The sequence below is a fragment of the Bombina bombina genome, chromosome 3 (assembly GCF_027579735.1).
Source record: "Bombina bombina isolate aBomBom1 chromosome 3, aBomBom1.pri, whole genome shotgun sequence".
NCBI classification, from domain to species: domain Eukaryota; kingdom Metazoa; phylum Chordata; class Amphibia; order Anura; family Bombinatoridae; genus Bombina; species Bombina bombina.
Window position 1 is genome coordinate 1,142,818,957 of NC_069501.1, and position 21,476 is coordinate 1,142,840,432.

Genomic DNA, 21,476 nt, shown 5'->3' on the forward strand with positions numbered 1-21,476 from the left:
TTTGATTGTTTTTTTAGCAAACAAAAGAATGTGCAGCTTCCTTCTTGTATTGTGGTAAAAATTATTGTTGTTATTCATGGCTAAATATGAGAATGGATCATATTGTAATAAATTAACAATATAAAAATCAGAAACAAGGATATTTTTTTGTTGTTTGTTTTTATCAAGTTCATTTATGGTCAATCATGGTATTGTTCCCATAACCGAACATAAGGGGGAGGCTTAACCCCTTAAAGGGACACTGAACCCAAATGTTTTCTTTCGTGATTCAGATAGAGCATGCAATTTTAAGAAACTTTCTAATTTACTCCTATTATCATTTTTTCTTTGTTCTCTTGCTATGTTTATTTGAAAAAGAAGACATCTAAGCTTTTTTTTTGTTTAGAACTCTGGAGAGCACTTTTTGATTGGTGGATGAATTTATCCACCAATCAGCAAGAACAACCGAGGTTGTTCACCAAATATGGGCCGGCATCTAAACTTCCATTCTTGCATTTCAAATAAAGATACCAAGAGAATGAAGAAAAATTGATAATAGGAGTAAATTAGAAAGTTTCTTAAAATTTCATGCTCTATTTGAATCACAAAAGAAAAAAATTGTGTTCAGTGTCCCTTTAAGTGCAGATGACGACACAGAGAAATCTGGGGATGCCAGTGACATCACCAAGTCTGGCAGCTACACAGAGCTTAAGAGAGCTGGATGGGGGTATATGTATTAAAACCCTTTGATCTCAGCTCCCTTAAGCAATAAAAACATATGTATGAAAAGCAATTGTCTGCAGTGTGGGTCTAGGGTATTAGGAAGGGGTCACTGTGTCTGTAATAGCTCATCAAAAACTCCTCGACACCCCAAGCCTAGAAACCCCTATATAGCCAGGTGATCACGGTGGTAATAATGATCACCGAACGCAAATAAATGTGCATTTATTGGAATAGACCACTGTTTTTCAAACCTGTCCTCAAGCCTCCTCAACAGGCCAGGTTTTAAGAATTACCTTGTATGAGAGCTTGTAAAATAATCATCTTTACATAATCAGCTGATTATTTCACCTGTGCTCCAGTTCAGATATTCTCAAAATGTGGCCTGTTTGGGAGGCTTGAGGACATGTTGAAAACCAGTGAAATAGAGGCTCACAAGAGCCTCTGTGCAGATCAAAGTTACATAAAGATATAGATAACTACTTATTTTGACTATAGCGTTTAGGGGAAAACACTCTATTGTTTATAATCGTGTTTATAAGGGTTTAGTTAAAAATGCATTTTTTCACACTTTTTGTTGCAGGTTCTTACATGTCATGATATAAACATAAAATTAGGTTATAGAAGAAAAACAGCCCTGCAATGGTAAAATTTGACCAATAAAAATAGCAGTAAACATTTTAAATATCAATCTGGATGTTATTTACAACACTGATGACTTTAACCGCTTCACTCCTTTAGGACGTTCCATGCTGTCCTAAGTGCTGTTAGTCCTACCTTATATGGCGTCCTGCACTCTCCTCCTTTTAGGGAATGGAAATTCGGACTGGGGGCGTGCCTAGCATCGTAGCCCGCAATGATCCAATCCTGACCTTAAAATCTTCAATGCAATCGCATGAATTTGTTTATCCAGCAAGTGTTTACATCGGAACTATGATCCAATGTTTAAACACTTGTCCCTGCCATGAAGGGTTTTAAGGGGTAGATTTATTAAGCAGCGGATGCTGCTTTCTACGCCTGAAGACCGCTGCTCCTTAAAGTGAAGGTCAATTTAGATGAATCGGTGTCCGGTTTTAATAATCCTATTAAAAACAAGGGCACTTTAATTAATCAAAATTGACATTTCACTCGTTTTCTTCAAATACCTTTTAATCTTCACAGCCGTTCCAGCGATTCCCCCGGCCGTCGGAAGCCTCTTAATACGTCAGAAATGACGAATCCGGCTTCCTCCAATCACGGCCTCCCCCCGAGGAATCATGGCCTGAGGCAACGCCGTGATTGGAGGAAGCCGGATTCGTCATTTTGGACCCGCGAAGAGGGCTTGCGCGGGCGGAGGAAGCGCTGCAGCGGCTGTCAGGATTAAAAGGTAAGTATTTGAAGAAAACTAGTGAAATGTCAATTTTAATGATTAAAAGTGCCCTTGTTTATAATAGGATTATTAAAAATCGAGCACCGATTCATCTAAATTGACCTTCACTTTAACTTCTCCACCACCTTTTAGGGGGCAGACTACAATCATCCCGATACGATCGTGATGAATGTCTCCCCCTGCTAGCGGCCGATTGTCCGCGAGTGTGCAGGGGGCCGCATTGCACAAGCATTTCACAAGATGTTAAATGCTGTCATGTTAAATGCCGACAGCGTATGCTGTCATCATTTAGCGATGTTGAGCGGACATGATTCACTATCAGCATGATAAATCTACCTCTATGTATCAGGAATTTGGATTGTGATCAGTCAAACCGCACTGGCACATGTTAAAGAACCACTAAACACAGTAGAATAGCATAATAAATAAATGCATAATAAATACAGTGCAAAAGCACTTGTTTTGAATTTCATGTGAGTAGTATATTTTTATCTGACAAATTTTAAAGTTAGTTTTATTTTGCTTCCCACTGCATCATGTGACAGCCATCAACCAATGACAAATACATATACTGTACATATATTCGGTGATTCTTGCACATGCTCAGTAGAAGCTGGTGTCTCAAGGTGTGCATGTAAAAAGATTGTGCATATTTAGATAATAGATGTGAATTGGAAAGTTGTTTAAAATTGTGTGCTTCATCGGAATCATGAAAGTTTAGTTTTGACTTTAATGGTCCTTTTTAAATATACAACAGTTTTTCACCAAACTAATAATGAAAAAGTGCTGCCGATAAACAATGAAAATGTCTGATTGTGATTGCTTAGAGATTGAAAAGGGCTCATCTGCAGCCATTAACATGCTGATAATTATCAGAAGATGGATTGTGATCAATCATTTGTTGTATATTGAACGAATCTTACCTGCATGTATCCCTGTGTGTATTTTATTTAAAGGTTTTCTTAGTTACTCTCTTTTAGAGAAATATATTAAACTCTCCCTATAAGCCAGTGACCAATTAATAATTATAGGTTGTACACATTCATGCATTTCATCCTCATTTCACTTCATATATAACAGATTTTTCCTTCTTAATGTGAGGAGAGTCCAGGGCTTCATTCCTTACTTGTGGGTGGGAAATACAGAACCTGGCCACCAGGAGGAGGCAAAGACACTCCAGCCAAAGGCTTAAATACCTCCCCCACTTCCCTCATATCACAGTCATTCTTTGCCTTTCGTCACAGGAGGTTAGCAGAGAAGTGTCAGAAGATACGGAGTAGTTCCTTATGAAGGGGTATCTACCCTTTGAAATGGGACTTTTAAGTAGTCCTGTCAGCCTCTCAGTGAGAGCATTGACAAAAGTTAGGGTCTAGAGATGCAGGGAGAGTCTTTCTGCGAAACCATCCAGACTTGTATTAACAGCTCCTAAGCAATCAGTGTTGACGAGTTTCACTGCCTGCTTTCATCACTCAATTTCATGTCAGGAGCGATGCTACGAGACTGTCACACTTGAGAGGCTGTGTTTCTGTTCCACAGCATAGATTCAGGTAAGATCCTTTAATTTTTTACACATATGGTAACGCTAGAAGACAGGGTCACAGTGTGGCTCCTTTTATCTGTATAGAATCAAGGGTTAATATCTCTGAAGGGGGGATTATTGAACAGTGGGGATTAATCTCATACATTTTTATTTGATTTATACTGCGTTATGTGTGAGATGTTTTTATGAGACTCATAGGCTGAGGTTGGAACATACAGGTTCCAAAAAATGCAGCACTCGTGGGACACACTAAGTTAAAAAACTCCAAAGTTAAATTTCATTGTAAAAACTATAGGCCTATCTCTTTAATAAACCTAGACCTCAAGCTTTTCACTAAAATACTGGCCAATAGGTTAAACCCGTTGCTGACCAGTCTGGTTAACCCCGATCAAGTCGGCTTCATAAGAGGGAGGGAGGCCCCCGATAATGTTAGGAAGATAATTGACTTATTTGACTATGCAAATAAAGAAAGAACGCCTTCTCTGTTCCTGTCGTTGGACGCAGAGAAGGCGTTCGATAGGATCCTTTGGGACTACATGTTTTTAACATTGCAGCAGTTTATGATAAATGGAAACTTCTTAAAGGCAATTCAAGCATTATATACGACCCGTCAGCTTTTATCAGACTATCAGATTACCAATCCAAATCAAGCAAGATTCGAAATGGAACACGACAGGGGTGTCCCCTCTCCCCATTACTTTTTGCCCTTTGTATAGAGCCGTTAGCAGCGACCATTAGAAATAAAAAAGACATCACAGGAATTCAAATTGGTGACACGGTACACAAACTTGCATTATTCGCTGATGATGTAATATTGACTATCACTAAACCTATGTTGTCCCTTCCCCCACTTTATAAATTACTGTCAGACTTTGGGAGACTATCCGGATATAGGATAAACAATGACAAATGCGAGGCACTAGAGACTCATCTTCCAGAAGTAACAAAAAAACTACTTGCGATAAATTTTGATTTTAAATGGGCTTCCTCTAGCATTACATACCTAGGCATTGCCATACCAAATAACCTAGACCAATTATATAAACTAAATTATAAAAAAAATGTTTGCACATCTTAAAAGGGAAATGACAACTTGGTCCACTTATAAAGTATCTTTTTATGGCAAAATAGTAATTACAAAAATGATAATATTACCTAAGCTACTCTATCTGTTTAGAGCATTACCTATTAACGTTTCTCAAGAGGAAATAAATGATATGCAAAGGTGTGTGACAAGGTTTGTTTGGGCCAATAAAAAGGCTAGAATTAACAGAAAAACATTGTTACAAAGTAGGGAACGAGGAGGATTGGGAGTGCCCGACCTACAAAAGTATTTTTGGGCAGCTAGGTTAGCACAAACCTCGCTCTGGGATATTAGAGAGGATGACATAATGTGGGTAAAATTAGAGAGTGATATGGTACGACTATATCCAATTTATCAGATTCTGTGGACACCCAAACGAGATAGACCATTGAATTGGTCCACTTACCTTTCCATAGCACATACTATTAAGATATGGGATACTCTGCAGGGACGATTCAAACTACATACAGCTAGATCTATAGCTACGCCGCTAACCTTGCCGTCTGTTCAGATTCCAAAAGCAATAAGCAGCATTTGGGCTAACAAGGGACTTTACCGAATAGCTGATATTTTGATAAATTCTAATATCATTTCTTTTGAGAAATATAATTCTATCCAACCGATAATACCGGGCTCCTGGCTACACTATATGCAGCTGAAATCTAGGATTAGGGAGATAGGTAGACCACCTTCACACACTGAACTTACCCCCTTCGAAAAGCTATGCCTATCAGCAAACAGAACTAAGGGAGCTATATCAATTCTATACAGCTTACTAAATACTAATAGCACAGGAGACAAATTAAATTTTATAGAAAAATGGGAAGAGGAGGGACAGTTTGTAAAAGAGCCTCTAGAATGGTCTGAAATTCTAAAAAAGGGTCAGGCATGTTCTATCAGGGCCAATTTGAAAGAAAGCTATATTAAAGTGGCATATAGGTGGTACCTGCATCCCAGCAGAACACAATGGACAGATAAAACCCCCAAACATTGCTATAGAGGCTGTGGAGATGTCGGCTCCTACACACATATGTGGTGATCTTGTACGGAGGTGCAGAGGATTTGGTCACAAACCAACAATCTCCTGACTGAGATACTAAATAGACAAATTACTCTAAATAGGGAACAGGCTCTACTGCACTTCCCGATTGAGGGCCTTACCAAAGCTAATTCAAAGTTGGTGGGAATGATCTGCACAGCTGTCAAGACCACAATTGCAAGGTTCTGGAAGTCTTCGGTGCCTAGCTTCAATCTCATAATAAATAAAATTAAGTATTATTATCAAATGGCAGACATTTCCTCTTACTTGATACTAGAATAGAGTTCCTCCAGATTTGGGAGGATTGGATAATTTGGATAGATACACAACGAATGAAGAATAGACGTAGCATACAGGTAACGGAGGCTACACAGACAGAGAGAGTGGCGAGATAGGTTGATGCCCACTAGTGACACATGTTCTTGACCTTTCACTCCTCTCCCTATTGAATGGGAGATTCTTTTCCTCTTCTTTTTTCTACTTTTTCTGTTTCACTCTTAATATCTTACTATAAGGGAACACAAATAAGAGAAAATGTTTTACAATTTTTGTTTTCTTAAATAGAATTATACGGGGTCTTCCCCCAACCATGACGAATAATACTATGGCAATAATATGATCTACTATGTGCGTAATGGTGGACCTGTATGAGTGAAATGGTTCATCATGATTGTACCGCATTCTCTGTATAACAAGAATTGTCATGTCACACTTCTATATATGCTAAATATGTCATGGAATTTGTTATCTTTTTCTCAATAAAAAAATTTTTGCGTTAAAAAAAAAAAACCTCCAAAGTTTATTTCAAAACATTAAAAATGTGAAGCATAGGACAGGGAATTAACCCCTTACGTGTTTCATGCTGCAAATAGGCACTTAGTCATAGGGATGGAACATACAGGTTACTTTAACTTTAAAGATGCGCAGCTTTACAGGATTGGTGCACTTTTCCTTAGGTTGCGCAATGTGACCACGTGTGGTCGTAGTTTCACTTCCTACTCTCTGACCATGCTGGTTACTCTGTGTGCCTGGTCATAGGAGGTGGTGAGTGCCCCAGCCATTGGGGGTATAAAGGTGCCGTTTTTATATTTTAAATAATGTTCGTTATTGTTATATTAGGACATAGCCCATAGCTATGGAGGACTCTGACGTTTTATAGGGTACTCCCTCTATACCTAAGACAAATGCCTGTTTATACCACTGAGCCTTCAACCTCTGAGGGGTCTCCGTCCTGTGAGGTGCACACCCTGCTTTCATCTCCTAACACACATGCAGTTTCCCATAGCACTCCTGATCCTCCATCTGGAGAAGGCCTTTTACCTCCAGACTTCACTGCACAGTTACAAATGGCGGTGTCTGCGGCAATTAGTGCTTTACCTCGCCCTGCTAAGTGCAAGCGAATGGTAAAATATTTCTATCCTTCCCAGGGGCCATCATCTAGTTTATTGGCTATAGCTGATAGACGGTTATCTGATGTTGAAGTTCTTTCTGATACTTCAGAGTGTGAACTTTCTAGGTCTGAGTCGGCTGCCTCTAAGCCTCTGATTGCAGAGAAACCAGATTTTAGATTTATTATGGAGCACTTGCGCTTTCTTTTAAAGGAAGTTCTGGCTACCTTAGAGGTCCAGAGGCCAAACTGCCTGAAGAACCTTTAATTCCTAAACTGGATAGAGTTTACGAAGACAGGGTTGCTCCTCAGACTTTCCCTGTTCCTGTAAAGATGGCAAACATTAAGAATGAATGGGAGAGGATTGTTTCTTCCTTCACCCCTTCGTCTGCATTTAAGAAACTGTTTCTGGTCCCGGACTCTCAATTGGAGTTGTGGGGTTCCGTCCCTAGGTGGATGGTGCTGTCTCCACGCTTGCAAAATGCACTACTATCCCACTGGAGGATAGTTCGTTGTTCAAAGAGCCCATTGATAAAAAGATGAAAACTCTGTTAAGAAAGATGCTTCAACATTTGGGATATTTATTTCAACCAGCAGCGGCAGTTGGCGCGGTTGCGGGAGTGGCTACCTTCTGGAATTGATCGAGGTGGAAGGTCCCCTCGATATTATTCTTGATATAAGGGTCGCTAATTCTTTTATTTGTGATGCGAATATGCAAATTATTAGTTTAAATTCTAAGTGCCGGGTTTTCTGTTCAGGCCCGCCGGGCTCTATGGCTCCTGGTCTGCGGACTTGACTTCCAAGTCCAGACTCCTTTCCCTTCTATTCAAGGGTAAGATTTTGTTTGGTCCAGGCCTGAACTCCATTATTTTCACGGTAACAGGGGGCAAGGGTGCCTTCCTACCACAAGATAAAAAGAACAGATATAAGGGACAATCTAAAAACTTTCATTCCTTTTGTTCTGATAAATCCCAACGCCAGCAATCTTCCGCTAAGACCGAAGACTTGAAAGCCGCCTTATTCCTGGAATAAGTCCAAGCAGAGCAAGAAGCCCGCTGAGACTAAATCAGCATGAAGGGCTCGCCCCCGGTCCTTCTATGGGTCAGGTAGGGGGCAGACTTTTGCTCTTCTCAGAAGCTTGGTTCAGGGATGTGCAGGATCCTTGGGTCCTGAAAGGTCATTGTTCAGGATTACATAATTGGGTTCAAGTCTCTTCCACCCAAGGGCAGATTCCTTCTGTCAAATCTGTCATCAAGACCAGAAAAAGGGATGCCTTTTTCCGGGTGTGGACAACTGCGAAGCGGATTTTCTCAGCAGACAATCCTGAGGTGTTTGCGGAGGTATGCAACAGGTGGGGGACTCCGGAGATAGATCTCATGGCGTCCCATCTCAATACCAAGCTACCCAGGTATGGGTCGAGATCCAGGGATCCTCAGGCGGAGCTAATGGCTGCATTAGTGGCGCCTTGGAGGTTCAGTCTAATATACCTTTTTCCGCCATTACCTCTCCTTCCTCGAGTAGTGTCCCGCATCAAGCAGGAGCAGGCATCAGTGATACTGATTGCTCCATTGTGGCTGCAAAGGATGTGGTTCGCGGATCTAGTGGGGATGTCGTCCTCTCCTCCATGGAAGTTGCCTTGTCGCAGGGATCTGCTGGAACTAGGTCCTTTTGTTCATCAAAATCTAGATTCTCTGAGGCTGACTGCGTGGAGATTGAACACTTAGTCCTAGCCAAGAGAGGTTTCTCCGAGAGAGTAATTGATCCTCACATTCAAGCTCGTAAGCCGGTTACTCATCGCATCTATCATAAGGTGTGGAGGACCTACTTATTCTGTGTGAAGAGCGTGGATTCCCCTGGCATAAGGTCAGTGTTTCCAGGATTCTTTCCTTTCTCCAGGATGGTCTAAAGAAGGGCCTTTCTGCTAGCTCCCTTAAGGGATAGATTTTGGCCCTATCTGTTTTACTGCACAAGAGGCTTGCTGAGCTTCCAGATGTTCAGTCTTTTGTTAAGGCTCTGGCTAGAATCAGGCCTGTGTTTAGATCTAGCGCTCCTCCTTGGAGTTTAAATCTTGTTCTTAAAGTTTTGCAGAAGGCTCCGTTTGAGCCTATGCATGTAGTTGACATTAAATTACTGTCTTGGAAGGTTCTTTTTCTACTGGCTATTGCTTTGGCACGCAGAGTCTCTGGAATGGCTGCCTTGCAATGTGAGCCTCCTTACCTAGTATTTCATGCTGATAAGGCTGTTCTTCGTACTGGGTTAGGTTTTCTTCCTAAGGTAGTTTCAGATCACAACATCAATCAGGAGATTGTGGTTCCTTTCTTGTGTCTTAATCCTCCTCCTTCGAAGGAACGGTTACTTCATAATTTGGATGTGGTTCAGGCCTTGAAGTTCTATCTTCAGGCTACAAAGGAGTTTAGACAGACTTCTTCTTTGTTGTGTATTCTGGGAAGTGTAGGGGGCAGAAGACCTCGTCCACTTCCTTATATTTTTGTGTGAGGAGCATTATTCGCTTAGCTTATGAGACAGTGGGACATAAGCCTCCTCAGAGGATTAAGGCTCATTTAACTAGAGCAGTGTCTTCCTCTTGGGCCTTCAATAATGAGGCCTCTATGGATCAGATTTGTAGGGCGGCTACCTGGTCCTCCTTACATACCTTTTTCTCAATTTTACAAGTTTGACGTTTTTGCTTCGGCTGAAGCAGCTTTTGGGAGACAGGTTTTGCAGGCTGTGGTGCCCTCAGAATAGGGTCCGCCTTCTTTTTTGCCCTCCCATTCATTCAGTGTCCTCTGGAGCTTGGGTATATGTTTTCCACAAGTAATGAATGAAGCCGTGGACTCTCCTCATATTAAGAAGAAAAATTTAAATTATGCTTACCAGATAATTTCCTTTCTTTCTGTATGAGGAGAGTTCATTACCCCCGCCTGTATTCTCCGAAGGGCGGACCTAAATTTTGTTTTGTTCTTCTGGCACCATTTATACCCTGATATTTATCCTACTATTCCTTGTTCCCTTGGCAGAATGAATGGGATATGAGGGAAGTGGGGGAAGTATTTAAGCCTTTGGCTGTGGTGTCTTTGTCTCCTCCTGGTGGCCAGGTTCTGTATTTCCCACAAGTAAGGAATGAAGCCGTGGACTCTATCTAAGAACAATGTTATTGTTGACTTTAACACTTGGGGTTGTAATCTCTCACTAGAGTAATCTTTTTCTTGTATCTGTGTGTGACTGTGTGTGTGTATGTATGTATGTATATATATATATATATTTATGTGTGTGTGTATGTATGTGTGTGTATATATATATATATATATATATATATATATATATATATACAGGGCTCAAATTTTAAAAAACACTACTAAGCTTCAGCTACTAGCCAGGCCAAAATGTCACTCGCCACTTCTGTTCCCACCCATCACCCTGACCATAACCACTACTTCACCCTCTTTCATATGTTTAGCCATTGTGAAATGTTTAATATTTGTTATTTTAAACCATAAAAAATTAGGTCCTTTTAATACAATTATTAAAAATAAAGATTTGCTGTCCATTTGGCAGAATCGCCCACTCACATGATGCAAAGTTTTGTAAACCAGGGCAGGTTCAGTCCAAGGCAGCAGGGACATGAAACAAATGTGTTTAGCTCCTATTTGCTTTTTTAATTCTGCATGTGTAGTAACCTGTAAAACTAACCATGATAAAGGAAAGAACCATTTGAAATAGCTAATTATGCCTTCCGAAACTGCCACTTTTACTTATCTTGTCAATACTGCAGTATTTGCTATAGAAAATCTATGTAATCAAAAGGTAGAGGCAGTGGAGGTAGAAGAAAACCTGTCCCTGCAGTTACTTTGCATACAGCTGCTTGCCTGTATACATTATCACTTTAAGGGAGTTATCTGCTAAAAATGAACTGTTCTATTGGTACAGTGCATTTCTTTTTCTCCCTCAATATTCCTTTAAATGAATGTTTTAAGCACATTCCCCTACTTTGCAACCTAACTAGGATATTTGAAAGTAAAAAAATCTCTGAAAAGCCCTCGAAATCTCTTAAAGTGAAAATAAAGTCAGTGTAATCGTTATTAACCAATGTTATATCTATTGAAAATGTAGGTTAGTTTAATTCATAGTTTTGTTTAAATCAACTTTAAAATCTTTTTTTATCCAATTTAGTTTGCCGAAGTCTACCGGCGTTCCTCCACCTGCAATAAAAAAATATTCTATCACCGCAACGAATTCACCCGTATCTAACGGATTGGTTTCCCCATTGGCGTCTAACTTGCTACGATAACCACCCACGGCTTGTAATGCGCATGTGGCTAACTCAAAACTGTCTGTCTCTCCAAGCGCGTTCACGAAAGCGGCATGTCACTCAATGACGAGACGCTGTCAGGATGATCTCCGCAAAGATCGTAATTTTGAACATAAATTAAGACCTTGAAAACGGGCATGCTTACGCATACGGCGTGTGAGACCGCAGATATCTTATAAGAGTAGGATCATTATTATATAAATATTTTAAATTTGGTCAAATTAAAAAAAAAAGTTAGGGACTACAATGTTTATTACTAGATTAAACTAAAGCAGTATTCGTATGTACCAAAAATTACTTTCACTTTAAGCTACCTTTGTTGCTCAAGTTTTTATGTATACAGCTCTCAAACTCTTCCACCTAAATTCAGAAATCCTACCTAATTGGTACTGATGACCAATTAGCCTTCTCTATTTACATATGGCCTCCAATGCCCTCATTTTTTATTGCCCCCAGGCCTCAAATCAGCCAGCGCAGGTCCTTACTCATATTGCATAAGCAGCACTCCTGTTGACGATGTTTCTACCTCTCCACGTCGCCTGTGCTCAGCGCCTCAACACCGACACAACTGCGCTCCACCTTCACAGCGGCGCTCCATCTTTATAGCAGTATTTCACTTCTGCACCTACACACCCAGCCTTTGATATTGAGTGAATGTTGAATGAACTGCTCGCTGCAGTTCAATGGATAGTGGGTGATTGGAAATTTTGAGCCCTGTGTGTGTATGTGTTTTTATTTTTAAATCAACTGTTTGTAGACTTTGTCATTCCGCCACCACAGAAGTCCCTAAAAATATGTAGTGAATTTGAAGAATTAAAATGAATCTAGGAAGAAACATCCTGGTATATAGTTTTTGTAGATAGATGTAATGCAGAATGTGTAGTGTCAAGTCCATGACGTAGGCAAGTGTTTGTCTTGGAACGCTGTGTTCTTTTGCCTCCATGCATAACGCCCCTTGTTATGACCAAATAACTCAATCTTTGTTTCATCAGTCCACAGCACCTTCTTCCAAAATGAATCTGGCTTGTCCAAATGTGCATTTGCATACCTCAAGCGACTCTGTTTGTGGCTTTTGTGCAGAAAAGGCTTCTTCTGCATCACTCTCCCATACAGCTTCTCCTTGTGCAAAGTGCGCTGAATGGTTGACGATGCACAGTGACACCATCTGCAGCAAGATGATGTTGTAGGTCTTTGGAGGTGGTCTGTGAGCTGTTTTTGACCGTTCACCATCCTTTACCTCTCAGATATTTTACTTGGCCTGCCACTTCTAGCCTTAGCAAGAACTGTGCCTATGGTCTTCCATTTCCTCACTATGTTCCTCACAGTGGACACTGACAGCTTACATCTCTGCAATAGCTTTTTGTAGCCTTCCCCTAAACCATAATGTCATTTTAGAGTTGTTTTGAGGCCCCCATGTTGCCACTCTTCAGAGAGTCAAAGAGAAGAACAACTTGCAATTGGCCACCTTAAATACCTTTTCTCATTATTGGATGCACCTGTCTATAAAGTTCAAGGCTTAATGGGCTCACCAAACTAATTGTGTGTTCCAATTAATCAGTGCTAGGTAGTTACAGGTATTTAAATCAACAAAATTACAAGGGTGCCCAAATTTATGCACATGTCTAATTTAGTTTGGTTGCATATTGAACATAGTCTGTTAATCCAATAAACCTCATTTCACTACTGAAATATTACTGTGTCCTTCAGTTATTTTATAGATCAAAATGAAATTCCTGATCCAAACGCCCAATTATTTTTAAATGAAAATCATGGAATTTGTCATGGGTGCCTAAACTTTTGCATACAACTGTGTGTATGTATGTGTGTGTGTATATATATATATATATATATATATATATATATATATATATATATATATATATATAGTGTGTGTGTATGTATATATATATATATATATATATATATATATATATATAACAGCTTCACACACCTCACAAAACAACTTTTTGTAACTCACTTCACAATCTCATCCCAAAGTTTTGGGGCAGACATTGGACCTTTTTCAAGTGTATTACTTAAATTCACAGCATATTCCAAAAAAGATATAATATTTAAATATGTGTGTGTGTGTGTGTATATGTGTCTACGTACATACCTATAAATTTAAGTGTATAGATCACCATATAATTATTCATTACAACATATCCAATTTTAGTGTAGAGATACTTGCCGTAATTATACAGTGCAGTGTGTTAATTTTTAGTGTATAAATATTTGGTATCATGCAGCACAGAGTGCTCACCATTAGTGTATAGGCATCCCTCATCATTATACATCACAGCCTGTTCTGTTTTTTAGTGTCTGAACTCTCCACATCATTATACAGTGCAACATATGTTATCAGTGTATAGGTACTCTGCATTAATAATACAGGGCAGCATGTTTATTAGTGTGTAGAAGCCTCACACTATCAGAGAGTGTTGTGTTTAGAAGTGTATAAATGTTCATTATTATCAATATACAGTGACACGTCCAAAATAAGTGTGAGTTGTACTGATCCCCTGGCAAAAATTTGCAAGTAATTCACTGCAAATTAATGTTTGCATGACTTTAACGACTTATTAAAATGCATTCACAGCTTCTGAGAACTTGCCGTTCAGGGTTGCAAGAGTAAGTCTGTAACAGCAAATTTAACAAGCAGTCTCTGCTTCTTATCCTAGGTAAACCACCAAAAAGCAGGGGGCAGGATTGAACAACAGAGCACTTTAGCAGTCTGAAATTTTGCCAAGTGGTGATTGCAGGTGGACAGGTTCTTTGCATAAGAACTTGTCCACCTGCAGCTTAATACATTTTCCTGTTAAAAATGCTAGTATCATTCTAGGTATAATGGTAAAAAAGAAGGTCATCTACCCTCAATATTTGTGTTTATGTTTTATATATTGTCACCACTGTTTGAATCATAATGCAGAGCCACTACTGATTTAATATGTTGTGTCGATCCACCACTTTGTTATGCAGAAATGATCAATTATAGCTATTATAATAAATCAGATTAACAGTCAATCATTTCATGTGATATCATTATTGATAAAGTAGCGATCTATAGCTGCTTAACGCATCACTAGAACATGTTGTTAAGAAGCAGTAATGGCAGGGTTAAATCATTTCGTCAGGGGCAGCAAAATGTGTCTTCGACCTGTGTAGCCAAAAATTCTTGCACCGGCCATGTTGAGAAATATTCCATAGACAGCACAAAATTATCGGTTAACAGAATCTTTAAGTAAATGTGTGTGTGTGTGTGTGTATGTATATATATATATGTATGTGTGTGTGTATATATATATATATATATAATTATTTTTTCCATTCAGTGGGAAGCTTTTGGATGTTTTGTACAGTTTAACAAATCTTAAAGTAACACAGTGTACAAAAACAAGTAGGTTGCTTCACTTTGTGTGTATGTACAGTATCTCACAAAAGTACACCCTATTTTTGTAAATATTTTATTATATCTTTTCATGTGACAACACTGAAGAAATGACACTTTGCTACAATGTAAAGCAGTAAGTGTACAGCCTGTATAACAGTGTAAATTTGCTGTCCCCTCAAAATAACTCAACATACAGCCATTAATGTCTAAATTGTTGGCAACAAAAGTGAGTACACTCCTAAGTGGAAATGTCCAAATTGGGCCCAAAGTGTCAATATTTTGTGTGGCCACCATTATTTTCCAGCACTGCCTTAACCCTCTTGGGCATGGAGTTCAGCCAGAGCTTCACAGTTTGCCACTGGAGTCCTCTTCAACTCCTCCATGACGACATCACAGAGCTGGTGGATGTTAGAGACCTTGCGCTCCCCTACCTTCCATTTTGAGAATGCCCCACAGATGCTCAATAGGGTTTTGGTCTGAAACATGCTTGACCAGTCCATCACCTTTACCCTCAGCTTCTTTAACAAGGCAGTGGTCGTCTTGGAGGTGTGTTTGGGGTCGTTATCATGGAGCCCAGTCTCCAAAGGGTGGGGATCATGCTCTGCTTCAGTATGTCACAGTACATGTTGGGTTCCCTCAATGAACTTTAACTTCCCAGTGCCGGCAGCACTCATGCAGGCCCAGACCATGACACTCCCACCACCATGCATGACTGAAGGCAAAACACACTTGTCTTTGAACTCCTCACCTGGTTACCACCCCACACGCTTGACACCATCTGAACCAAATAAGTTTATCTTGGTCTCATCAGACCACAGGACATGGTTCCAGTAATCCATGTCCTTAGTCTGCTTGTCTTAGCAAACTGTTTGCAGGCTTTCTTGTGCATCATCTTTAGAAGAGGCTTTCTTCTAGGACGACAGCCATGCAGACCAATTTGATGCAGTGTGCGGTGTATGGTCTGAGCACTGACAGGCTGACCCACCACTACAGCAATGCTAGCAGCACTCATAAGTCTATTTCCCAAAGACAACCTCTAAATATGACGCCTAGCATGTGCACTCAACTTCTTTGGTCGACCATGGCAAGGCTTGTTCTGAGTGGAACCTGTCCTGTGAAACTGCTGTATGGTCTTGCCCACCGTGCTTCAGCTCAGTTTCAGGGTCTTGGCTATCTTTTTATAGCCTAGGCCATCTTTATGTAGAGCAACAATTCTTTTTTCCATCTTAATACGAGGAGAGTCCACGGCTTCATTCATTACTTGTGGGAAATACAGAACCTGGCCACCAGGAGGAGGCAAAGACGCCCCAGCCAAAGGCTTATATACCTCCCCCACTCCCATCATCCCCCAGTCATTCTTTGCCTTTCATCACAGGAGGATGGCAGAGAAGTGTCAAAAGATTCGGAGTAGTCTCTTATGGAGGGTAGAACTCTTCGGAATGGGACTGGAGTTTTAAGTAGTCTTGTCTGCCTCTCAGTGAGAGCATTGACGAATGTTAGTGTCTGGAGATGCAGGGAGAGTCTTTCTGCTAAACCATCTAGACTCATATTAACAACTCCTTAAGCAATCAGTGTTGAGGAGTTTCACTGCCTGCTTTCTATCACTCAAGTCCATGTCAGGAGCGATGCTACAACACTGTTAAACTTGAGAGGCCATGTTCCTGTTCCACGGTGTAGATTCTGGTAAGATTGTTTCATTTTTATACCTGTAATGATAACGCAAGAAGAAAGGGTCACAGTATGACTCCTTTTATCTGTATAGAATCAAGGGTTAATATCTCCGGAAGGTGATTATTGAACCGGGGGGGGATATATACATGATTTTTTTATTGTGGTTTTTTTTTTTGCTGCGATATGTGTGAGATGTGACTCTGACAATGTGTGAACAGTCAGGCATTTCTGTCATTTTGTTTACTGCGCAGCACGTTTAGTTGGTAGGCTTTTTTTCAGCTGCAGGGGCGGTCCTGCATGGCACTCCATGTGACCTCTTTCTCTTCCTTTTCCTTTATTTTCTATAGTCCATATTAAAGGCGCAAGCTATGGAGGACTCTGATGCATTAGAGGGTACTCCCTCTATGCCTAAATCTAATGCCTGTGCTTATTGTGAGGATGCTACAGTATATCCGCCTGCTCAACTATGTTCCACATGCCTTGATAAAATAGTGATATCTAAAAAGAATAAGATGTTACGTACCACTGAGCCGTCCACCTCTGAGGAGTCTCCGTCCCGTGAGGTGCGTTCCCTACAATCATCTCTGTTTACACATGCAGCTCCCCAGTGCACTACTAATCCTGCGGGAAGGGCCCTCTGGCCACCAGATTTTGCTGATCAGTTGCAAACGGCTGTGTCTGCGCCCTTCAGTGCTTTACCTCACACTGCTAAGCCCAAGCAAAAGGTTAAACATTGCTATCCTTCCCAGGGGTCATCTACTCTGTTGGATGTATCTGAGACTAGATTATCTGCTGAGGCAGAGGACTCCGATACTATGGAGGACTCTTTCTCTGGGTCAGAATCTGCAGCCTCTAAACCTCCGGCTTTGGAGGAACCAGTCTTTAGGTTTAGGATGGAGCACTTACGCTTTTTATTAAAAGAGGTGTTGGCTACTCTAGAGGTTCCGGAACTGAAGTTACCGGAGGAACCTTCTATTCCTAAGCTTGATAAAGTTTGAGGACAGGGTGGTGCCCCAGACTTTCCCGGTTCCCGTAAAGATTGTGAATATTGTAAAGAATGAATGGGAGAGACTTGGTTCATCTTTCTCCCCTTCTTCACGAGGTGACATGTTGAACTTCCAGTGACCAGTATGAGAGAGTGTGGGAGCGATAACACCAAATTTAACACACCCGCTCCACATTCACACCTGAGACCTTGTAACACTAACGAATCACATGACACCGGGAAAGGAAAATGGCTAATTGGGCCCAATTTGGACATTTCCACTTAGGGGTGTACTCACTTTTGTTGCCAACAGTTTAGACATTAATGGCTGTGTGTTGATTTATTTTGAGGGACAGCAAATTTACACTGTTATACAGGCTGTACACTCACTACATTGTAGCAAAGTGTCATTTCTTCAGTGTTGTCACATGAAAAGATACAATAAAATGTTTACAAAAATGTAAGGAGGGGGATTGAATTTTTGTGAGATACTGTGTGTGTGCGTGTATATATGTATGTGTGTGTATGTATATAATATATACTAAGATACTTAGACCAAAACCTGTATTGGTATAGCCCATGCTATTACAAACCCATTCTCATTTATTAATATTTATATGAGATGTTCACACACTAAAAATATGTATTCATAATCCATCCACCTCTTGATAAAAATGTTTGAATTTTCTATTTAGGAATAGTACATGTGTGTTGTACATAGAAAAGTACAGCAACTGCAGTAAGAATATGATTGCTCCCGGTTAGATATAGGCTGTATTTTAATATTTCCATATTATACTGTGCATACAAAAAACAAATGGGCTAATATTATTTTAAAAACAATGTTTATGCAAGCATAGACAGGTTATTTGCAGGCAGACCATTTTATTTATAAAATTATATTTTATTAATAATTAAAATTTTGTAGATTGACTTTTTTTTTTTTTTTTTTAGGTAAACATAATAATTTTATGCAATGGTTAATTTGGAATAACTAAACAATGTCTCTGCAATGACGCTAACCTGGCACTTGGGAGGAACGCCACATCTCTCTTCTTTTCAGGTAAGGGAAATACAGATTTATGAATTTTATATTATTTCAGTGATAACTATGGTGCTTTGAAAATCTGAGCATATTCTCTATTATTTGTGTTATGAGTAAGCAAATTGTACTTAGTATGATTTCTTTAATACACAAGTGGTGTGTGTGTGTGTATGTTTGTATGTATGTATATTTAATAAACTGATACAGGCGTTTCAATTATCATTATACCACAATCTGAGAAGTTTATTTCTTTTACAAAGATATGACGAGTCCACGGATTTCATCCTTACTTGTGGGATATTAACCTCCTGCTAACAGGAAGTGGCAAAGAGCACCACAGCAGAGCTGTATATATAGCCCCTCCCCTTCCCCTCCACCCGCCAGTCATTCTCTTTGTGTCACGCCCAAAATTAGTAATATCTAAAAGATATGAGTTTGTGAGCAGTGTTAGTAAAATGGACCGCAACTGCTGGTCTTTATAAGAAATAAAGTGTAGATTTGTAGGAAGATGTTATATAAGGAACAACAGTTATTTTGGGAAGGCAACAATGTTGAACCAGATTTAACAACTTGCTGGATTTTATATACAGGAGCTAATATGTCAGTTCTCCCTATTGCTGCCACCTGTGCTGTTAGCACTGAATAATTGCAGCAGGGGGAATAACATGGAATCCTGACATTGGTATTAGTTAACAAGTAAGCAGGTATGTTGGGCAGAAAATAAGTGCAGCAAGAGTCCCTGAGTTGAACGGGCACACACATATAAAGATTACTTGATGCCGTTGGAAAAGTACTTAGCAGTTGTTAAAATGAGAGTTTGACGTATATATCTTAAACAACATATAACCATTAGAGTAGTGACTGAAACTTCAGCTTAATAGTGGCTGGTCTTACCAGAGAGTATTGAATGCTGATTCGTACTGGTAACGGGTTCCAGACCTCTGCAGAGTGGCCCGCTTGTGGCAGATGAAAGAGCAGCTGGCATGTGACGTCATCGCGTTGCGGAGGGTGCAGCTGATCCGGTTATTCGGTTTAGGAAGGCAGGGATTGCTTTGAGCAGGACGGCAAAAAGTTAACTTGAAGGTAGGGAAAGCAATGTACAGGGAGAATTCAAGGGTATCCGTAAAGGCTGTGGAAATAGATCTGTGAGTGAAACAGCGTTTCACAGGTGTTTGTAAAACTGTGTTAGGAGTTGGACAAATACTCAGAAGTGAACAGCATTCACAGGAAGGAGGCTCACAGTAGGTTGAGAGTACATCAACAATACTAAGCACTGTAAGATGGGCAGGAAGAGCTTAAATAGGGAGGAGATTGGTAGAAGTTCAGGTAGTTAGAGGGACAGATGCGAGTACACCTGACACTTTGCCTGTGTTATACTAGGAAGACATGGTAAAGTGAGGTGTTAGTTTTAGTTTCTTCAATCAAGAAGTTTTTTTATTTTAAATGGTACCGGTGCGTACTATTTTTCTCAGGGGGATATGGAACTCGTGGCTCCTGGACTGTGTAGCTGGTCTGAAGGGTTGGAAACTTGATTCAAAGTACCCTGGGGGCAGGTAGGCGCCACAACAGAGCTATGGCGAGGTGCAGAGTGTATTTTTATCTATCTTTTGACTATATGTTGATATATAAGTACTTCTAAAGCCTTATTTCTGCCCTTGCTTCTGGGTGCAGTATTTCTTCAGGTTTAGCAGCAGCAAACAGTGCAGGGTAAACGCAGTAGGTCAAGTATTAATGTAAATACTGAATCCTCTGATGCTTTATTAGCTATTACCGATGTTCCCTCACAGTGCTCTGAGTTGGGGATTAGGGAATTACTGTCTGAGGGTGAAATTTCTGATTCAGGGAATGTTTTGCCTCAGACAGATTCGGATGCTATGTCATTTAAATTTAAGCTTGAACACCTCTGCCTGTTGTTTAGGGAGGTTTTAGAGACTCTGGATGATTGTGATCCTATTGTGATTCCTCCAGAGAAATTGGGTAAAATGAATAAATATTTGGAAGTTCCTACTTACACTGATGTTTTTCCGGTTCCTAAGAGAATTTCGGAAATTATTAGTAAGGAATGGGATAGACCAGGTATACCGTTTTCTCCCTCTCCTAATTTTAAGAAAATATTTCCTATATCAGATACCATTCGGGACTCATGGCAAGTGGTCCCTAAGGTAGAGGGAGCTATATCTTCCCTAGTTAAGCATACTACTATACCCATTGTGCTTTCAAGGTTCCTATGGATAAGAAATTAGAGGGTCTACTAAAGAAATTATTTGTTAATCAGGGATTTCTTTTACAATTTACTGCTTGCATTGTTCCAGTAACTACTGCAGCAGCTTTTTGGTTTGAGGCTCTAGAAGAGTCTCTTAAAGGTTGAGACTCCATTAGATGACATTCTAGATAGAATTAAGGCTCTTAAGTTAGCTAATTCTTTTATTACGGATGCCGCTTTTCAAATTTCTAAATTAGCGGCAAAAAATGCAGGATTTGCTATTTTAGCACGTAGAGCATTGTGGCTCAAATCTTGGTCTGCTGATGTGTCATCAAAACATAAGCTTTTAGCTATTCCCTTTAAAGGTAAGACCCTTTTTGGGCCAGAATTGAAGGAGATCATTTCTGATATTACAGGAGGTAAGGGCCATGCCCTACCTCAGGATAGGTCGTTTAAAATGAGGGGTAAACAGAATAATTTTCGTTCCTTTCGGAACTTTAAAGGAGGACCCCCGCTTCTTCTTCCACAAAGCAGCATGAAGGGGTGGCCCCCGATCCGGGACCGGATCTAGTAGGGGGCAGACTTTCTTTCTTTGCTCAGGCTTGGGCAAGTCATGTTCAGGATTCCTGGGCACTAGAAATAGTGACCCACGGTTATCAATTGGAATTCAAGGATTTTCTCCCAAGAGGTAGATTTCATCTTTCAAAATTATCTGCAAACCAGATAAAGAGAGAGGCGTTCTTACGCTGTGTAA

General features: G+C 40.1%; 1 protein-coding gene across 1 annotated transcript in view; it reads left to right on the forward strand.

Moving 5' to 3' along the window:
* Positions 1-21,476, forward strand: part of PSPC1 (paraspeckle component 1) — a 442,506-nt gene that overhangs the window by 398,573 nt on the left and 22,457 nt on the right. The window contains exon 9 of the transcript XR_008401465.1: positions 18,429-18,537. The gene's annotated coding sequence lies outside the window, so the exon portion shown is untranslated. The remainder of the gene's footprint in view (positions 1-18,428; positions 18,538-21,476) is intronic.